Below are 22,206 nucleotides of genomic sequence, written 5' to 3' on the forward strand. Positions count from 1 at the left end.
AGAGTAAATCTGAATCATTACATGTTTTGAGAAGTCAGTCTTCAGAAGGTTTATTCAGTAGACATGCCAAGGATTACACTGTGTGAGCCTCCTACCATTCTCATCTGGGTTAATCTCATGTTCTCAATTCCCATGGGATGGCATAACAGTTTCCCTGCACCACTTTCTGGAACCTGCCCTACTGGAAGGAGTAGAATGATCACAAATCAATTCATCCAATGCATAACCCAGAAAGTAGAGAAAGATACTATGGTCAGTGATGCTGAAGGCCACTGAGAAATCAAGGAAAATCAACAGGCTCACATAACCCTTTTGTCTCTGCCAATACAGTGGTACCTCTGGTTACGAACTTCATTAGTTCCAGAGGTCTGTTCTTAACCTGAAACCATTCTTAACCTGAGGTACCCCTTTAGCTAATGGGGCCTCCCGCTGCCGCCACGAGATTTCTGTTCTCATCCTGAGGTAAAGTAGTTAACCCAAGGGACTACTTCTGGGTTAACGGAGTCTGTAACCCGAAGTGTTTGTAACCCGAAGTGTTTGTAACCAGAGGTAACACTGTATAGATAATCCATCAGAGTGACCCGAACAGTTTCTATTTCAAAATTAGATCGGAAACTAGACTGAGATGGATCTAGATGATCAGTTGAATCCAGGAGAACACTGCACTGCCCATTCACCAACCACCTGAGGCGAGTGATCCTCAGAGATCTGCCAAGCCTGCAAAATCCAACAATGGCTCATAGAACAGTTTTTGTTCTACTTGTTAAGTTGCTTCCCACCCCCTTTTGTTTATTGAAGGGTTTGGGGTGACCAGGTTTTAGAAATCCTGCCTTTTGAATTTTGTTTTGTGATACCTTTTATTTTTATTTCCTCACCCAGGGATATACAACCATGGTTCTTTTCGAAGAAAATGTAAAGCAAGTTTAAGCTGTAACAAGTATATTGAGCAGGATATATTAGCTACAGTAAGAGCAATGCATCTTTATTAGGCTGCTGCCATGAACTCAGATATTGTTACTGAAGGAAATGAATGCAAAAGGCAACTTCTGAATTGTCTGGAAATGTAACTGTTGCAGATGAAAATGCTAACAAAACAGAGAAAGGATCAAGAGAAATAGTTTCATTTCATTAGACAGACATGGATGCAAAGAATCACTTGGATGTTTGCAACATTCATGTTGTACTATATTCAGATCGTGCTTCTCTGAAAGCTGCGATGCTTACAACACAGGCAGAAAAAAAATGTATGAGATGTCTGATTACTACTGAACCATATCATAGGAATATTTTGGTGTGCTTGGCTCATTACAACTCCATTAATTTCAAATCAGGATGAGATGTGTAGTCCAATAATTGGTTTAACTCAGTAACATATTAGGGGGGAAACTCTAGAGAGTCTCACAGCTATCAAAGCTTCCACACCTCTGCTAGTCAGCATTATGTAGGATGTACTTCTTTGCACACTTACCTGGAAATAACCCTCGCCGAGCTAAATGGGACTAACCTCTGAGTAGACATGTATAAGATTTCCCTTCAAACATCATTTGCACAGCAGCCTTGAGTACTGAGTGGTAAACTTGTGGCCCTCTAGATCAGGGGATGGCCAGTCTAGAGGCCCCAAATTCTGAGAAGGTATCGTGAGTGCCAGTCACAAAATGGATGTGTGTGGCACAATTCAAAGTGTCTGCCACATCTAAAAGAGCAGAGAGAGAGGTCTACAAAATGGTGAGAACATGCTCCCGCTCAACGGAAGAAATGGTGTTTACATCAGCCAGCACCCAACCTGACCTTAGAGAGAAGCTGCCTGCACCTCTCATCTATTCAGAATGGAAGGGAGGCTGGGTGTTCAAGCTGGCATCCAATGAAACACGGACACATTTAAGGGGAGTGTGTGTACTTTCAGTGTGCAAGAGGCCAATCCAGTGCAAACAGAAACTGAGGAGAAATAGCCAAGAGTCTCACATATGCTGTGGACTTTTGAGGGGATATTTGCTCAAAGCTCTTGCAGATGCTATGGGAAGTACTGGTGGGCACCCTTGAACCCATGGCCATGATGTTGTCAACCTTTGCTCTAGATGTTTTCAGACTCTGATTCTCAGCAGCCCCAGCCTGTATGACCAATAGTCAGGCATGATGAGAGTGCCAATTTGAATAAAATATTGGGGGGCCAGTTAAGCCTTACCCCACATAATCAATCACATGATGCACACCATTTGAATGGCAATGCTCATCAACTTAGGGATTGGGGCCGCTAATATTTTAGGGGGGGGGGGGCAAAAACCCCTCAGCTCCTAGGAGTTGGCGGTATATAAATTTAATAAATCACAATCATGGGAGTCAGTCTAACAACATCTAGGTGTTGTTTTTTTTATAACAACTAAGCAAATAATAAATAAGGCAGGTTCCCTCTCATTATTGTGCCTTTGATTGTGTGCCTTGGAAATGGCAAATACCTCCCATATAACGGAATACGGACTCTATAGGAAGGACAGGGCAGAGTGGCAGGGCGCTACTGTTTTCCTATCCTACAGGCCATCTTGCTGGCCACTGTGGGAACATGATGCTGAGCAAGATAGGCCTTTGGCCTGATCCACCAAGGCTCAGCTTAATGTTCTTCATGTTTGGGGATCCACTAATTATGGGATGCATGAAATGGGGCTGTATATAGCAACATATCATAACATATCAACCATGAGACTGAACTGCCTTTATCACTGGAATGAGGAACCTGTGGCCATCCAGAGAAATTGCATCAAATGGCAATTTCTATCATCACTGAGTGATGGCTGTAGAGGCAGTTCAACAACATCTGGAGGGCCACAGGTTCCCATCCCATATATATATATATGCACTAGTTAATTCCAGCTATTATTTCTGCTTTCAAGGAATGAAGGAATGGAAAAAACAGTTACTCCCCTTTCTAGCTTTGTTCCTTGCTTTTAATGTTTGTGGGGCAGTACACTGTCCAGTCAGTGTGTGTTCAGATCAATGCATCTCCTGTGCCGTATAAATATAACTACTGTAGTTATTTTAAAGGCTGAAAATTCACAGAGCAATTGTGATGAGGCAGAGTTTCTTTTTGCTGCTGCCCATGAGCAAAGCCACTAACAACCCCAAGTGCAAACAGTATATCTGCTCTTTCCAGAGCAATTTGCAAACAGTAAGTTATTAACCCAAACAGTTTGGGGGATAGGTTTACTATTATTACTAATGGAAACCATTACACACTTGAAGGAAATAATAGAGTTAATATTCGTATTCAGACAAAGTCTTACATCAAATGGGCACATAGCTGCAATGAGAATTGAAGTTTTATCTTTTCTTTGTGTTCTAGTAATATTTTTATCCCACAAAAGGAATAAATGGTTTAAAGCCTGAATCTCAGTGAGGCGAGCGTATGGGCCTGCATAATCAGTCAACAAATACATTTACATCCTAGCTGTGTATACTAGACTTTTAACCCTGATAATATGCAGTGAGATATTCGCAGCTTCAGTTTCAAATTGAACAAAAGGGAGTGGTCTGTGCAATTTCACCTGTTTCACCTTTGTGTGCACCACCATGACCTAGAAGTCAGTTCATTTTCTTTAGTCTCCTGTTCTTCAGGATATTATTATTATTAATTATAATAAATACAGTGGTACCTTGGTTTAAGAACAGCTTAGTTTATGAACAACTTGGATTAAGAACGCTGCAAACCTGGAAGTAGGTGTTTTGGTTTGTGAACTTTGCCTTGGAAGCAAAAAAATGCAAAAACATGTTTTGCTTCCTGTTGAGTGTGTTCCAGTTTAAATCCCCTGCTGCTATGGGAAAGCATGCCTTGGTTTAAGAACGCTTTGGTTTGAGAACGCTTTGGTTTAAGAACAGACTTCCGGGATGGATTCAATTTGTAAACCAAGGTACCACTCTACTGTGTATGAGGTTTTCATTTTTGTTTGCTACTATGTTATGTATTTTTGCGTTTTTATATTGTAAACTGCCCTGTGATCCTCAGCTGAAGGGCAATATAGAATTTTAATGGATATTTAAATATGACTTACATAGAATCATCTGTGATGTGTATAATGATTAAACAAGCAAAATATTTCTTTTAAAAAGTAATGTTTTAGTATATGAATGTATAAAATAGGGAAATGCAAATGATTGGATGAATCACAAATCCTGAGCTAAAGGCTGGAGTTTTGAAGATTCTGAACTTGTCAGAGGCAAAATGGGATCTTTGTAAGGTATCGTGAGTCAAAGCTCCCCCTCAATTGTCTCATGGTGTCTGGGACACAATCCCTATACCTCCCTGCTGCAGACAAGTGTTTGCTAAAAGTGAAAATAATGTCTCTACCATATAAGGAGAATATGGTCATCCTTGGATGCCAAGGAAACAAATAACCTTGGTCTCACATGCTTCTTCCCTTTGCTCTTAAAAGAATTCTCTGGGATGTAGCCAGGGCTTTTTTTTTTCAGCCAGAACTCACAGGAACTCTTTTCCAGCCCCTCTCAAGTGGGCACCATTGCCATTCTAAGAAAACCAGGGTGAGTTTATGGTGAGTTCCAGCACCTCTTTTTCTAGAAAAACAGCACTGGACATAGCTGTTGGAGTGAAGATTTTTCTGCTGAAATTCATCCCAGTTCCTCAACCCATCCTGTCTTTTCTAATCCTATTTTTTCTCCATTTATTATTTTTGATTTGATCATACAATTTGCATTTGGGTTCTACAGTTCTAGACTATAGTTCCACACAGTGAAACATCACACAGAATAAATTTATCACCTTTGTCACCACTGCACAGTCACACCTTATAGTTAGCAACCCTGTATGATCATGATACATGTACGTGATGCTGGCACCAAACTACATGGCGCCTCTAGAGACTGGGGATGGAGACAATGGGTGCCTGAGTTCCTCCCTCAAGCTCAGATGTGCCTTTACTGTTGCATGGCAGAAGCGTGGATGATACATAGCTTCTGCATGGCTGGCACCATTTGTAGAGGGAGCAAGCAGCACAACAGAGTCTCTGGGATCACTTGGAGCTGCCACAGTGGAGCCAAGCTGTGCCATCAGCCTACATTGCAGGCAGTAGATGCAGTGGGGAAGATTCCAGGGCAATACACCACCAGCAGCCTTACAATGTGCCTGCAGAGTGAACTCCACTCAGCAAAGTGTCAGAGAAGCTTGGCAGAGTGAGACAGAATACAGAATTGAGGTGAGGGAAGTATGGGCCCACAAGATGGAAGTTTCCAGCGCCCACACAGTTGTACTCTTCAATAATAATAATAATAATAATAATAATAATAATAATAACAACAACAACTTAGCTTGATGCTCTGTGTGCAAAGACCATACAGAACAATTGAGGAAACACTTTTAAAAGCCAGGTTGGAGGGAGGGAGCAAGACATGAACAGGAAGGAAGGGACTATGATAGGGATGGAATACTGGGTGGCTTCAATAGGTGCTGAAGACCACGTAAAGTGAGGCCAGGGAAAATTTGTGCAGATTTAATTGATTGACCAAGCTGTCGGTTGCCCCCTCTCTATGTTTGGGCTCTGAGCAGCATTGCTTTAAAAAGCAAAAAGCCAGTAAGAGAAAGAACAGTCCTAAATAGCAGCTTGTTGTTTGAACTGACAATATGCCTATGCTTTGGGAAAATATATGCTAGTGCCACATTAGTTAATGCCTATAATGAATAGATTTAGAAAGATAATTCACGGTACGTTCACAATGGTAATTAAACTTTACATTTTCATGAAGTGCATCCCTCTTTCTCCCTTATACAGATTCTCTTCAATGGGTTGGAGTTAATAGAAAATGATTCTGGGGATTGAATATTTCTGGAATGAAACATTTTGCTGACACTGGATAAGCAAAAGGCAATGCAAAAGGCAAAGATCTGTTACTGGTGGCAGAGATGCTGTGAGCAGGGCAAGTCTCAGCAAAATTAATTTCCTCTACTATCATTTGCATAGAGCTGGAAAAGAAAAGATCAGCCTTATGAAGGATTTAGAGACTCTAACTGCCTAACTTTTCTAAAATGTGTCCTGCTTTCCTTAAATTAACAACCAAATGATAACTGCGGGAGTCTCCAGTTGCATGTGAAATACTGATGTGCTTTTTAAAAAAAGGAACTATCAATATCAAACATCATCTTTCTTTCTTTCTTTCTTTCTTTCTTTCTTTCTTTCTTTCTTTCTTTCTACAAAAATGGGAGATTTCATTTTTCACTTCTTTACAAACTTCTAATGCAGAGAAAACTTCCCTAGGTTAACAGCTTGTTATGCTTAAGAAGCAAAAAGCACCGGAAATTATTGCAGCCCATATGTTACTAAAAGGGCTTTTGCTGTGGATTAGTGTCTTACGTAATGAGGGGGCCCAATCCACTTTGGGATTAATTTAGCTTCTCTCCACCCTTCTTAAAATGTTTGCTTCCTAATGATAAACCTGGTATTAGTTTAATTTACAATTTGTTGTTTGCTTGCGGGCATAATCACCATACACTGCAATAAGCTCTTGCAAAGCTGGTAGGGATAAGGTTATTGTATTTTCTGTTTGATTTCATATATATTATTGGCTGTTTATGGAGTTACCAAACCCTGACATATCCCACTGTTATTAAACTGGGTGTGGAGGGGGAATAAAACAAGTCCACCAATTTGAATTAGCTTCTGGTTTAATCAGACCACTCGGAAGCTGTCGCCAGCATGTAGAAAAGTCAGCACCATATTTGACACTGATGATGATTTTTTTAAAAAAACAAACTGCTAAAAAGATGTATCAGTAAGTAATATGCAACTATTTAATGTTTAATCATAACAGTCACCCCAAATGACAGCACACTATATAGCGTTCCCTCTAACAGCAAACGCAGCTGGTGAGTGCCGACAGGAAAGCAGTCAAAACTGAGACACGAGGAGGTAACAGCTAAACTGTGCCAGGGATGCTGCTCTGCTCCCTGCAACCCCATTTGCAGACCATGAAAAGTGGGGCAGCATTTTCAGCAATGTTATCAGGGACAAGGAACAGGATAAACATTTTTCAAAATTTCAAGCCTGGGAGGGGGCTGGCTTGAGGAGTGTGTGTTCTTTTTCTTTTTCTTTTTCAACTGTTCATGTATCTTTTACAGGTTGGAGAGGAAATAGAAGCGCAATAAGGGACTGGGGGCATATTTCAATTTGACCACCCTTCCCCACGAGTGTGTGTTCTTTTAAAAACTAATTACACTGGAACACTGAAGTTGCTGTGATCTTACTTGCTTCTACCCTCCCCCCCTTGCAGGTTGCAGGGGAGTTCTGTATGCATGCATCTAGGCTGAGCCCCACGCTGAGCGAAAGAGTTGTGCATTACAGGGGGTTGGACTAAATGGCTCTCAAGGTCCCTTCCAACTCTGCAGTGCTATGGTTCTAAGGGTGTCTTGGGAGGCAGAAAAACTAATGTATCAGCCCATTTCATCACTTTAAGAGGCACAAGTGGCATTCAAAGCAATGAAGTTTATCTGAATCATAGAATCGTAGAGTTGGAAGAGACCACAAGGGCCATCGAGTCCAACCCCCTGCCAAGCAGGAAACACCATCAGAGCACTCCTGACATATGGTTGTCAAGCCTCTGCTTAAAGACCTCCAAAGAAGGAGACTCCACCACACTCCTTGGCAGCAAATTCCACTGTCGAACAGCTCTTACTGTCAGGAAGTTCTTCCTAATGTTTAGGTGGAATCTTCTTTCTTGTAGTTTGGATCCATTGCTCCGTGTCCGCTTCTCTGGAGCAGCAGAAAACAACCTTTCTCCCTTCTCTATGTGACATCCTTTTATATATTTGAACATGGCTATCATATCACCCCTTAACCTCCTCTTCTCCAGGCTAAACATGCCTAGCTCCCTTAGCCTTTCCTCATAAGGCATCGTTTCCAGGCCTTTGACCATTTTGGTTGCCCTCCTCTGGACACGTTCCAGTTTGTCAGTGTCCTTCTTGAACTGTGGTGCCCAAAACTGGACACAGTACTCCAGGTGAGGTCTGACCAGAGCAGAATACAGTGGCACTATTACTTCCCTTGATCTAGATGCTATACTCCTATTGATGCAGCCCAGAATTGCATTGGCTTTTTTAGCTGCCGCGTCACACTGTTGGCTCATGTCAAGTTTGTGGTCAACCAAGACTCCTAGATCCTTTTCACGTGAAAAGTGCTTCCTCTCCCCTTCCTTTCTTCTGCTAGGTGCTTGCATCTGGAGTCCCAAAGAGAGGTTTCTGTCAGGGGTCTAGGCAGCAAAGAGTTAATATGCTCCGCTACCCCTGGGTGTTGTTGAGACACATTTTGTGCAAAGCGTTCTTTCAGCTCAGTTCCCTTCACCCTTTTCTCTTCAGGTGGGTGCAATGTGAGCTGAGAGAGAGAGAAAATCCCCATATTGAATGTCTATTGCAGGAGTAATGGTCTTCCTGTGTGGGATTTATATATTAGCAGTATATAAGCTGACTGGGTGCTGGCTTGCACCATAACCTATGGCCTGGCATGCTGACATAGGTGGGGTGGACATTGGGTATGGCTAAATATTATCCTCATTGAGTACAGGGCTGATGTAAAGTTGCAAAGTTAATGCAGTTGTGGTTTGAAGTGACACTGGCAAATATAATAGGTCAACCTACTTGTCAATCAAGCAAAGTGTGATCTCCTCTAACTGCAAGCTTCTCTCCACCTGTAATCTGCCCCATTTTGATGAGAGTCCTGCCACTCCAGCAGTGGCTTTCATTCAGGTTTCAGCTCTATGGGTCCCTTATGATCAGATCATCCGTTTGCAAAACTGCATTTGCAGTGCATCTGCCAACATAATTTCTTGCTTGTCAATAAAGCAGTTAAACCCCTGGGGCTCTGTATCACTCAGTGGTAATACATCTTAAAAATAATTATGTCTTTAACTCTCAATTTAACTGGAAGAAAGGAGGCAAGAAATACCCAGCATGGCTGATTTAAAATGGAAGCAGAAGTGTTTGTTATTGCTGACAGTGCCCATTAATTGAAGGATGCATTAGCAGGAGTGCCTAATGCTTCCATCTGCATGATCTTGCCTTTGAAATAAAGATCTGAAAGTCCTAATCAATTCAGTAATTGAGAAATCCTTTGGCAATCTTGTGTGAGCATGTACTTTGTAGTTTTCCATGCCAGTAGCACACTGGAAAATTCAGTGCTCAGTTGAGCATAATGTCCACAGTCTAATAAATAACTGAGTATGCTTGAGCCCATTGCCCATACTTGAACTTAAGAGTTTTTAATTCTGTAACAAAGTGGCCTATAAATATAGCTCTTTGTGACAAACAAGTATTCAGGCAAAGTTCTTGAATCCACAGCCTTTGAACTTTAAAAAGCTTGTTGAAGAGTTGCTCTTTTTTGGAGTCCCCCCCCCTCCCAGATTTTATAAAAGTTTGAAAAAAGATATACAAAAGTTAATATCAAATACCCATTTTTATAAGTATATTATATTTTATATTTTATAAGTATGTTATAAATATAAAGTATAATATAAGTATATTATAAATATAAGTAAAAACACAATTCAAAAAGAGAAAAAGAAAGAAAAAGTGGGAAAGAGAGGGGGGAAATAATTTCTGATCCTTTGTCTGTCAGCTATATATATAAAATTATTCAAAATATTCATTCCAAGGTAACATCCAGCTATTCCACTTTCTAAAAACCAATATTTCTTCAATCCTCAAACCCAGATATCACAACTTTTCACTTTTTCTTTCACAATTTGGTCCTTTTGGTCTCCATGATCTCATGCGATTTTACTCCAAGATCTCAGTCTGGAAAAAACACCACTTTTTGAGGGCTGCAATCTTGCAGAGTGTCCCAAAACACAGCCTCCCCCCCCCAAGCACATCTTTGGGGCTCCATGATCTCATGCGGGTCATGTGACTGATGTGGGAGCACGGATGGGAAGACGTGTGTCCTGGTTTGGGGATTCCACATGTTGGAGGGGTTGTTATACCACAGATCCCACTTTAGGAATTAAATCAAAACAAGTAAAAATTCCTACAATCACCATAAAACTGCACAATTAGAAAAGAGCAACAAGGTGCAGACAATTAAAAAGACATTTATAGAAGCATAATAGAACAGAAACAGTTTGCTGGCTAAATGCCTGAAGGACTGGTCGCTGGCAGATTTGACTGTATGAACACTATGCTTAAATACCTGGATATGAGTGACTCAGAGGAAGACTACTTTCCAGTTATCATGTTACTCAAGCATCTTCTTCGATGCAGCAATAGAACACCCTTTGTGCCTCTCAGCTACCCAAGTTAGATGTTCCTTTCAAATGAGAGGCCTTTGATGTTTGCTTTTGAACACTATTATGCACCTGGCTCCACAACAGGGTGTAAACAGTCAACAAGAGACCAAAACTGTGTAGGAAGGAAGGTACAGATGTGAACATTTAAATAAAGTGTGGGTTGTGTTTCATATTTGTAGGGGAAAATATATTCTGGTTTTGAAATTTTCTGTTCCAAGAAAAATGCACAAAGCATACAAAATAATCCAGTAAATTACAACTAGGCAGATAAGAAATTTTAGGAAATCTTATGTATCAACCTAAAACAACACTGCCAAATTAAACATCTTGCACACAATTTACCATCACAAAATACACTAGACCTATCTCACACCAAAACTTTCTATCCTTCAAGTACCATTTTATTTCAAGTATGTTTATCCTGCTATCCAGATCACTATAATAAAATAGCCCCTGCCCTCACACTTGCTATCTAAAAAAGACATAACGCAAAATGAAAGTGGATTGCAAGGAAGGAAATTTGTACTCTGGTCCAAATTATTGTTGTTGTTTAGTCGTGTCCGACTCTTCATGACCCCATGGACCAGAGCATGCCAGGCACTCCTGTCTTCCACTGCCTCCCGCACTTTGGTCAAACTCATGCTGGTAGCTTCTTTGTCCATGGAGCTTTCTTGGCAGGGGTACTGGAGTGGCTTGCCGGTTCCTGCTCCAGGTGGATCACGTTTGGTCAAAACTCTCCACTATGACCTGTCCATCTTGGGTGGCCCTGCACGGCATAGCTCATAGCTTCTCCGAGTTATTCAAGCTCCTTCGCCACGGCAAGGCAGTGATCCATGAAGGGGTCAAATTATTAGTAACAATTACTTCCAGTTAACAGCTAATTGTAAGGGAGCATATTCCAGTGGGTTCCGAACCATCTGTCCATACAAATATTTCAGTGGCCTGTGGTCTTAAGCATGCTTAAAGTACTATATATTTTGAAATTAAGGGAATCATTTCCAGCTAACTGCATTTAATAGAGTATAGCTGTAATGAATGATGTTCTGTAGTATTCAGTGAAGGCAGATGACTAATGTGGAAAAAATAAATATGACCAGACATACAGATCACAGCAATGCAGTGCACAAATCCTCACTTCAAGAATCACCTTAGGTCCTGCTTCTGGAATGACTCTCCAGAGCTTTGATTAATATATACAAGAAAACAACAAAGAGCAAAAAGCAAAATGAGATCAAAAGGACAGAGATGATACAGGGGAGAAGAAATTGCTCAAAGCACCAGTAACCTGTGCTGCAGGGGTATACGGTATGCCCGATAAATTTATATTCAAATATATCTTATTGGCATGACATGCAGTACAAATACTGCCCAGGAAAGAGAGACAGACTCCTAAAGTTTCTATCAGGGCTCTAAAGTCCTTGGAGGAACACAGAAGTGACTTAAGACGAGGCAAGGTTAGGATGATGAGTGATGTTTGAAATCAGTGTGAATAAAACATCTACAACAGCTTTTTCTGGCTGGCGGGGTCACAACCTGGACTGCTGACAGTGAACACTGAGCCCTTCAAAGGGTTTTACTTCCGGGTCAGAGGTTCGAATCAAGAATTATTTGTAAGCTGCTGCAGTAAAAAGAGAAGATATATTTCAGTTCTGGCCGACATATTAATAGAGCTGCAAAATGAAGATTAACATTTGCAACCACTGAAACGTAAGGAAAATGTCAATTCTAACTCATTGGATCAAAGCATCCTCCTCTGGTAAACTTGTACTCATTTTTTGAATACTATTGAAGCAAGAAAGGCTTAACCCCTGTAGCAGCTTCAACAGTTTCATTTAAAGTTATAATGGGGTTTTCTCTATTTAGGGACTGAAAAGGTTCTGAAAGAAACAAGCAGAAGCAAAGAGATAAGTTGACCGGAAAAAGCCTCCTGAAAAATTTATGTGTTGGCAAAGATCCCATGAAGGGTCTTGTGGGCCTATTTAAAAAGTGAATTCTATACTGAGAAGCAACTCAACATGGTGGAAAAACAGAGCATTCTTGAATAGTCATAAAGTATTCAGGGCATGTACAGGGCTTGTACAGGGCTTGTCCCAGCCATGTAGTGTTTAAAAGTAAATGACTAGCATTTTGTTCCATACGGGCTCCCTGTTATTTTTTTTAGGCCCAAGGCAATTTATTGTAAAATATTTATATACCGCTGTGTCATAAAAATATATCACAGCAGTTTACAACAGTATAAAAATATAAAAGCAAAGAAGACAACTGTAAGAAGTGAAAAACAAAAAGAAATTAAAAACAAACCTGATAGACCATTGTAGGGGATGTACTCTTAATTGCCTGCATAGGTCTGGCAGAATTGGTCCCCTCCCCCCCCCACAGGAATTTAAAAGTTGGCACAGAAGGTGCCCAATGTTGCTGTCAAAGTGGCTGGTATGAATGGAATGAAATTCAAATCTCACATAAATGCAGCTTAGATGCAATTTTTTTTTAAAAAAAAAAGGGGGGAGAAGTAATTTTCTATACCTTTTCAAAGAAAACTTGTTGTCAAAGCTAAATAAATTCTTCCTACCTCAAATTATTAAAGACACGATTCACCTAACAAACCCCATCAGCAAAAACGCTGCACAAAGGCATCCATTCATGCAATGGGATATTCCTCCATCTCAGCCCACCCTGAAATTGGTTTGGGGGATTCAGAAGAACCCCCAAAACAGTGTACGGGAGAGGAGGGAATAATTCCTTCTATCAAGCTGATACGCTCACCCAGACAGAATGTTTGTAATAGCATGATGCTGAATTTTACCCTAAATTACTATTTTTCTGTTCCTCATTTACAGGGGGAGGGAAAGGCATGATGTTATCTCCAAAGATGCCTTTATATTTTTGGGGCATTCTTTATGAAACTCTCCTCTTAACCTCAGCTTTTTATTTCTTTCTCCCTTTGTTTGTCCTTCTTCTCTCTGATGTTCAAACATAATTTATCTAGCTGTTTTTCTGAATGAAGCTGCCTTTCCCACTCCTGCTGTTCCTACTTTTTCCTCTCCTGCATCCACTGGAAATAGTCAAGTTCTTTGTTGACTTAGGGTTCATCCACATTTACTTTGGCTCTGCATTTCTAGGCACAGGTTTATGCTTTCCAGAACAGCTTATTTTATTTTTTATCCCAGCACTTTCCCCAGGGAAACCCACTCTTTACCACTGAATCAGAGTAAACGGCAATCTGCAGAAAACCTGAATTGCTGTTTGCTCCAATACAGCACAAAATACCAGCTTTTCCTGGGGAAAGTGGCAGAGGGGGAAAAGTCACTTGGACACATACAGGGAAAGTGTGGATATGTGCCTAGAAAATGTGGGGCAAAAGGTAAATGTGGACGAACCTTTAGTCACAGAATTTGGAAGGGGCAAAAATGTACAAAAAATTGCAACCTTGTACAAAAATATAATTCAACTTTAATCTTACAAGACATATGTATGTACATAAAACATATGAATGAACTTTCTAAGATACTATGGCACAATACCAAATGAAGCCTTATCATCAAACAAATGTGGCAAACGATGATAAAATTAATGCTAAGGACCAAATGCTTCTCAACCCCCATGTGGTCTTCCTCATATTCATAGGATTACTTTGCACATATGGTAAATCTGGATTAATACAAAATGTTGGGTTTTTCTCCAGGTTTATCATTTGTGGACAGTAATGCTATGGATATGACTAGTCAGCTCACTTTATCTATCTAGATCACCCAAATAACAAAATTCTGCTGACAACATTGTGTGTAACACATTCATTGACAACTGAGGAAGACACCTTGGGGGTAGGAACCAATTCACACAATGGCTTATTGTGACCACACAACCACTTTGCTCCTCCCTAGTCATCTGTGTTCGGGCCCCTGATAGGCCCTTTCAAATTTAGTGGTTTTGGTGGGCAATCCTGCCTTACAATGCGGCTGGCCAGGTAAAATTTCAACAGCCAGCCAAGTCCGTGGGTCCTGGCTGCTGAGGATTGCAGCAGACCCACAAGGGGCTGCAACCGCCACCCACCCAAAAAAGGGATAAGCAGCCATTCCCACACTACACTGAGCTAAGCCAATGTATGACTGTGCTGTCAAAACCCAGGCCACCATCCACCACTGTCATGCTGCCCCCAGAAGACTGCTGACAAGGGAATGATTCCATTCTTGAAAAGGTTTTTCATCTCTGACTTAAACCTTCAGTGATGTTTAGCTAATGCTGCATCCTACATAATTGACTTGCCCTGATTTTGGCTCTGCTTACAGTGTCAATATCAAGAGAAACTGATTGCCACTGCTTGGAAAGGCATGGAGAAAAGTCACTGAATCCATGGTATTAACTGTTTTTGTACTGAATGCTTCCACTACATGGTAACAGTTTAAAGTAGCCTTCCCCTTGTGAGCATAACATATAGGCTAGGCCAGGTAAGGAGAATATAAACACCTGGGCTCTATTCATTAGCCATCGGATGTCACTGTTTAGCTGTGAACTGTTGGCGGTAGGCACAGATAGAACCACCGTATTTCCCGATTATAACATGAGCTTGCTTCTTTTTATGGCTTATACTTAGTAGAACTAAGTAAAATCTATCATCCCAAAAGTTTAAAATTTACTCCCCTGATGCCAAAGAATTAATGTAGTCTTACATATATACTTTCTTTCGCTTGCCTGCTTTTTTTAATAAAAGGTCATTTTTTAAAAAAATCTCTTTACTGACTTCAGCTTCATTAGAATTAGGACTTCAGTCTTTAGACAATCAGTTAGACTTATCATTTAAAAAAAACCTTTGGAACTGGATAATCTTGGGCTGGTTAGTGTCTCTCAGAGCTTGACCACACTTGGGTTTATTGGGTGTGTGCATTCCCATTTAATTTTCATAGGACCACATGAAGTTACTCCATGCATTCCTCTGTATACATTGGTACATCGGTTGTCGAATGTAATCCATTTCGGAAGACCATTCGACTTCTGAAATGCTCAACAACCGAGGCGCAATGTGTGGTCGGCAAATCTCTTTTTTCCCCCTTTTTTATAAATAATTTTTATTGAAGTTTCCACAAATTTTTAACAGAACAAACAAAACATAAAGAAAAAAATAACAATAAAAGACATACAACACGTATCATTCCAACTCTTAATTTCATATACCTTTCTTTCCCGACTTCCTCATACCTCCCCTTTCTGCATTCTCATGTCTAATTAATTAACAAATCCCTCCCTTACTTTCAACTTAATTTTAATAACACTGATTTTCTTTTGACTTAACCATTACCGCTGTTAACCCCTATTTTTCTCGTCCAACATCGATCTAACATTCACTGATTTTTGAATATTTCTTTAGATAGTCTTTAAATTTTTTCCAGTCCTCTTCCGCCGTTGCTCTTCCCTGGTCTCAGATTCTGCTCGTCATCTCTGCCAAACCCATATAGTCGATCACTTTCATCTGCCATTCTTCCACGGTGGGTAGATCTTGTGTCTTCCAGTACTTTGCGATGAGTATTCTTGCTGCTGTTGTAGCATACATAAAAAATGTTCTATCCTTCTTTAACACCAATTGGCCGACTATGCCCAGGAGAAAGGCCTCTGGTTTCTTAGGGAAAGTGTACTTGAGTACCTTTTTCAGTTCATTATAGATCATTTCCCAGAAAGCCTTAATCCTTGGGCACGTCCACCAAAGGTGAAAGAATGTTCCTTCAGTTTCTTTACATTTCCAACATTTATTATCGGGCAAATGATAGATTTTCGCAAGCTTGACTGGGGTCATGTACCACCTATATATCATTTTCATAATATTTTCTCTCAAGGCATTACATGCCGTGAATTTCATCCCAGTGGTCCATAACTTTTCCCAGTCAGCAAACATAATGTCATGACCAATATCCTGCGCCCACTTAATCATTGCAGATTTAACCGTTTCATCTTGTGTATTCCATTTCAACAGCAAGTTATACATTCTTGACAAATTCTTAGTACTGGGCTCTAACAGTTCAGTTTCTAATTTTGATTTTTCCACCTGGAAGCCGACTTTCCTGTCTAATTTAAAGACTTCCATTATCTGATAATAATGAAGCCAGTCTCTCACTTTCCCTTTTAACTTCTCAAAACTTTGCAATTTCAATCTGTCCCCCTCTTGTTCCAGGATTTCCCAGTATCTCGGCCAATTGACCTCCATATTTAATTTTTTAACGGCTTTTGCCTCCATTGGTGACAACCACCTTGGAGTTTTACTTTCCAACAAATCTTTGTATCTAGTCCAGACATTATATAATGCTTTTCTGACAATATGGTTTTTGAAACCCTTGTGAGCTTTAACCTTGTCATACCACAAATATGCATGCCATCCAAAGAAATTATCAAAACCTTCTAAGTCCAAGATATCAGTATTCTCAAGAAGTAGCCAATGGGTGGTCGGCAAATCTTATTGAGAAAATTGAGAAACATGCCTCGGAAGCCGTTCGACTTCTAAGACGTGTTCAAAAACAGAAGCATTCACTTCCAGGTTGCCGACGTTTGAAAACCAAAATGTTTGGCTTCCAAAGCGTTTGACAACAGAGGTACCAGAGTATTTGGGTTCACCCAATATGGGTATAATCCAATACCCGTATTGGATGGGTCAGGGTTGTTTTGGTGTTTGGGGGTGGGCAGATGAATCATAACTTTCTGCTACTCCCTTTTCCATGCTCATTACTTCCTCAATGTTTTCATTTTTTCCTATCTGTACTCATAACTATTTCCAGTATGCTCCTGAATGGAGGATTTTCCCCTGACCTCACTTTGATCCCTCAGATATGCACAAAACCAGAAGCCTACACAAACAAATTTATAATTGCCTGACTGTGTTCATTTGCCTGCTTCCCGGAAAGGGAAAATTTATATCTCTATAAAAACAAGATGTGTGCACAGTGTGCTTGCCCTGTTGATTCAGCATAACAGAATCAACAAATAAACACAGGAAGAAACACAAAAGGTATTGGTAAGAATGAGAAAGACTGAAGTTGCTCCTCATATACAAAATCAACCACAAATGGGTATGGACTACTCCAGTCTAATTAGAATGGGAGGAAGAAGTGAGTTAACAGCTAGATAATGCTCATTTGTGGACAAGCCCTCCCTCTATCTTACCTCACGGGGCTGTAACGAAGATTTAAAAAGAGTAGGACCATATGTGAATACCACCCTGAGCTTCTTGGAAGAAGGGTAGGATATAGACATAATAAGCAAATCATTAAGTTAATAAGCAGATACCACTGCAGAATTGGGCAGCAGAGCTCCAAAGAACTTCCAAAAACTTTGGTTCCAGGAACTGCCTTAGAAAAAGCATTCACCATTTTGCCTCTTCTAAGATGGTGAAATGGGTGTGCATCATTTGGTGAGGGGGGGGGGATATGTATATATTTAAACTAAATACAGTGGGATTGACTAAAGCAGGAGTCGGCAATTTTTTTTAGCCGCGGGCTGGTCCACTATGCCTCAGACCTTGTGGCAGGCAGAAGTGGCACTGTGGGGGGGGGGGGGGAGCTGGAAGAAGAGGCGAGGGGGGCAAGTAGTCCTCCTCCCCACCCCCCAGCCCCAGCCCCAGCACTTACCTTCCCAGGGGCTGCTGCTGCCACCACCGCTGCTGCTGCTGCTTCTTGTGTTTAGGCAGAGGGAACTTGTCTGCTCTGCTCTCTGGCCCACAGAAGCACCAGGGCAGTGGTGGCAGAGGGAAGATGAGTGGCGTGAAATGGCTGGCTCCGGAAAGGGGCTGCTTAAAATGGCACTCAGCCAGCTCAGCCCAGTCCCCTTCCTCCTCTAGGCAGGGCGGGGAAAAGCCATGAGGAGGGGGGAGGCGCTGCTGCAGTGTGTGAGAGGGAGATGGGGGGGGGGGATGGAATGCTGCCGGGGGGGATGGCACAGCCCAAATGAACAGAAGCCCCACACCGATCCACAGGCAGTCAACAGGCTGGATCCTGAAGGCAATTGGGCCTGATCTGGCCCCTCGGCCTTAGTTTGCTGACCCCTGGACTAAAGAACATAAGAATAGGCTGCTGGATCAGGCCAATGGCCCATCTAGTCCAGGATCCTGTTCTCACAGTGGCCAACCAGATGCCTGTGTGACATCAGCAATCAGAACATGCACACTAGAGAACTCTTCCCTCCCCTGGTTTCCAGCTACCGATATTCAGAAGCATTGCTGCCTCCAACTATGGAGGTAGAACAAAGCCATCATGGCTGTTAGCCATTGATAGCCCTCTCCTCCACAAATTAGTCTACTTCTCCCTCAAAGCCATCCAAGCTGGTGGCCATCACTATCTCCTGGGGGAACAAGTTCCACAGCTCGACCATGTTTGACTTCTAAGCAGGCTTGCACTGTTAGGCTTATTGTTAGCATATAATGCCATTTCATCAGCAAATGAGCTCAGCTTATGCTTCTCCTTTCTATTATCCACCCCTACTAAGGGTGGATTTCATCTTTTTAAATTGGATATCTGGATTCTCATTAGCTAGAATATACCCCTTCTGTTTGTTAGCATCTCACTCACTTAAAGTCATCTCCTAATGTTCACAATAGCTTTAAAAAAATTGTAATACCTGTTCCTTACAAGCACAAAAAGTTATGGGAGGCAAAACATTTCAGTCTAAATGGATAACATTCTTCCAAAATGAATGAAAAAATAAGTCTCCGAAATTCTAGTAAATGAACAGGCGGTAAAGAAAATATTTCTATTAAGCTCCCTAATGTGTGTATGTGCGTTTGTGTAGTGATGTGCTCATAAAACATTTTCAAGGACAAACAGTATATTATAGGCTTCAGTGAACCATTACGCAAAATTTGCAAAGATTGGATGTCTCTTTAGATAAGATGGCCACTAGGTCAGCAAATCTACAAGCTAAAATAGACAAGAAACTTCATCTGAATATTGATGTATATTATTTTATGCTTAAGCCACTGCTTGTTATTTGGAATATTTAATGGGATAAACATTCCTTAAGGCAAAAGGTATGTAAAAATGTATATGTAAAATGCATTTGAAGCGATTTCTGATTAATAGCCGCCACAACCAATCATAATCAAAGTGTTGCCATTGTGTTACAGGTATGAATTAATTTTTCTAGGAGTATATCCCAAGAAAAGTTAGTGCAGCCTCACCTCACACTGATTGATGTCCCCTTGTATTACTCCACTTAAAGATTTGCAGGTCAAGAAGGGTGAGAAATTTGACTCAGTTTGCATTAAGAGGCAAATTTATCATATTGTTTCAGAAAGTGTGGATTTGAGAAAGTCCCTCCAGTTTGGGAGCATGAAGACTGTTGTGTGTCTAGACCCCGCACCAAACTCTCATAAAGAAGACACCAGGACACAGATATTATGTTAATGTTATTGGGCAAATTTTGGCCACAACTTTATTGATTACAGACTGTGAGCAGTATTGGCTTAGGCATTGAATGAACCCAACTATATCTGACTCTTGCCCGATGTGCAGGAAGTCCGGTAAGGGTAAACCACCAGAAAGGGGAGCCCCATCGATGCAGACCAACTTGAGCTCTCCTAGATGTTCCCATTGGGGTCGTGGAATGGCCCTAGCCCTGTCCCGGGCTTCGGACAAGTTCCACCCCCCTGGATTCCTTTAATGGAATACCCTTAAGCTTGGAGGGGCAGGTGATGACCGCACCTCCCCACCCCCATCAAAAAGGTCAAACAATGCCTAACCACAAAACCTTACAAAGTTGTGACGATTGCTACAAGGTAGGCGAAAACCAAATGGCCCCATGCCAATTTTGCCAAGTGGACAAATTCCTACCAGGCCCCTCAATGGCGACCAACCGAGGTCCATAGCAAGGCCAATGAAACAGCAACCTGTAAAATAGGGTGGGAGGTTAAAGAAGCGAGCCAAGAGGGGGCCCTCTGGCTTGCGCCAAAGCTTAAATTGCCCCAGCCACGCCCCCCCAGCCACCAGATTGGCCAGTTGGGCGATGACGTGGCTGGGATCCCCCGGGCAACGTGGGACTTCGTCCCCCGCCCCCAGAGGAGAGTGGGTGGCCTCATGGTCCACTGCAACTCCTCCCAACGGTGAAGTGGAGCGGACTTGTGTCTTATGTTGCTGCACTACACAGTTTTCTTTTTCCCATCCTCCAGTTGTCCACAAGCCTCAGAAAACCTTTGAATTAATTGATTCTTTTTAGCAAAATCACTGGTGGAAGTTGCCATTACAAGTTCATCAATAAAGTTTGCATTCAGTGCAATCCAAAAAAAGAAGATTTAAGAAAAATATAAACATGTCGATGTCTATTTCTTTGCATGTTTAGACATATGGGAAGAGTGCTGACCAAAAGATTTCTTGGCATCTTTGTTTCATATTAAATGAGTGCTATCAGCTTTCTGAGTTCAGATCTGAATAGCAGCTGAAGGGTGCAACAAGTGCAGAACCTCAGAATAACATGAGCCATAGTCAATCACTTCAGAGTACTGGTGTTGCAAACTCTGACGGCTAGTTAACTCATCCTTTCTTGCCTTAGTTCATTTCAGCATAGATGGAATGGGGCACTTGGAAAGGGATGTATTTTAGTAAGAAAGGTGTGTGTGTGTGTGTGTGTGTGTGTGTGTGCACTGTGAAATTATTTCTGTTTATGAATCTGCAGATAATTACTACAGGTAGATCTAGTAGTCTTATTCGTATTCTTTACCAGCATTTCCTCATCAGTTGGGAGTTGGAAAATAATTGTTTATGCACCAACAATTGCCTCACTATTCAAGCAAGGTTTTTGTATTCCATACAGCATTCTACCACAACCACCCCCTTCCATATGCAATGTGGCTATGGGGACGAGGAAAGAATGTGCAAACAGTGGTTGTTGGTCTTGGCATTTCATTATTATAATTTCACTGTTGGGGTTCTGTCATTCTGCAGGATTCTATCAATGATGTTAAGATGCACTTGCACATTTACTTTATGTGTGATGCCCCTTGCCATTTGAAGAGGGCTGCAGGTACATATGAAAAGAGATCAAATGAACTTAACAGCTGGGATAGCTCAGCCAGTAGAGCATGAGTCTCTTAATCTCAGGGTTGTAGGTTTAAGACCCATGCTTGGTGGAAAAAAATCTGCATTGCAGGGGGTTGGACTAGCTGATCCACCTGGTCCTTTCTGATTCTATGATTCTATGATTCAAGTTATGTTTCAGAGATACTGTGGCAAAGAGAATGACCAGCAGATCTGCTTTTATGGGTATGATATCCTTAGGCCAGCCAAACCTGCTTTTGGAAAATTACAGATCATGATGAGATGGTATTTTTTACTGCCTTTTTCCTGCCTTATGATTAAAATGCAAAGGGAACACCTGCTTTTGTAATAAATAGTTAGATAGAAATTCACTGATAGGTTACTAAAAAGAACTACAATTATGCCTTTTCTATATTCATTTGTATGCATGGTAGAGAGCACTATATATTAAAAACAAGCAATTCAGGGCATAAAGTAAACATGGAAATCCACTCTCAGTTATAGCCATCCAGTACAGGCAATTATGTTGTGGTTTCATTTGAAATGCATCTGTTAAAGCTGAAATTTGGCAAAGAAGTTCATTTTTTGTATCCTTGTCTCATATCTAAATGCCAGAAATTTTCAGAGTTGCAAGGGCCTCACAGTTCAAAATGGCAGCCACCAGACACCTTGAAAACAGATGTTCATTTTGGTGTCCTTCACTCATATCTAACTGTCAGTAAGTGTCAAGAGTTACAAGGGGCTCATGATTCAAGATGATGGCCACTAGACATCTTGGAAATAATTAATGGAGCATTAATAGTGAAAGGAACAAAGGAAATATTCAGTCAAGTGTCTCCTGATTTGCACTTGGAACAGACACTAAACAGATCAATGAAAGAGTCTACAGTTAGCATTAAATTTGGTGAAGCATTATCTGGGGGTTCATTAGTGA

The sequence above is a fragment of the Podarcis cretensis genome, assembly GCF_951804945.1.
Source record: "Podarcis cretensis genome assembly, chromosome: 4".
Taxonomy (NCBI): domain Eukaryota; kingdom Metazoa; phylum Chordata; class Lepidosauria; order Squamata; family Lacertidae; genus Podarcis; species Podarcis cretensis.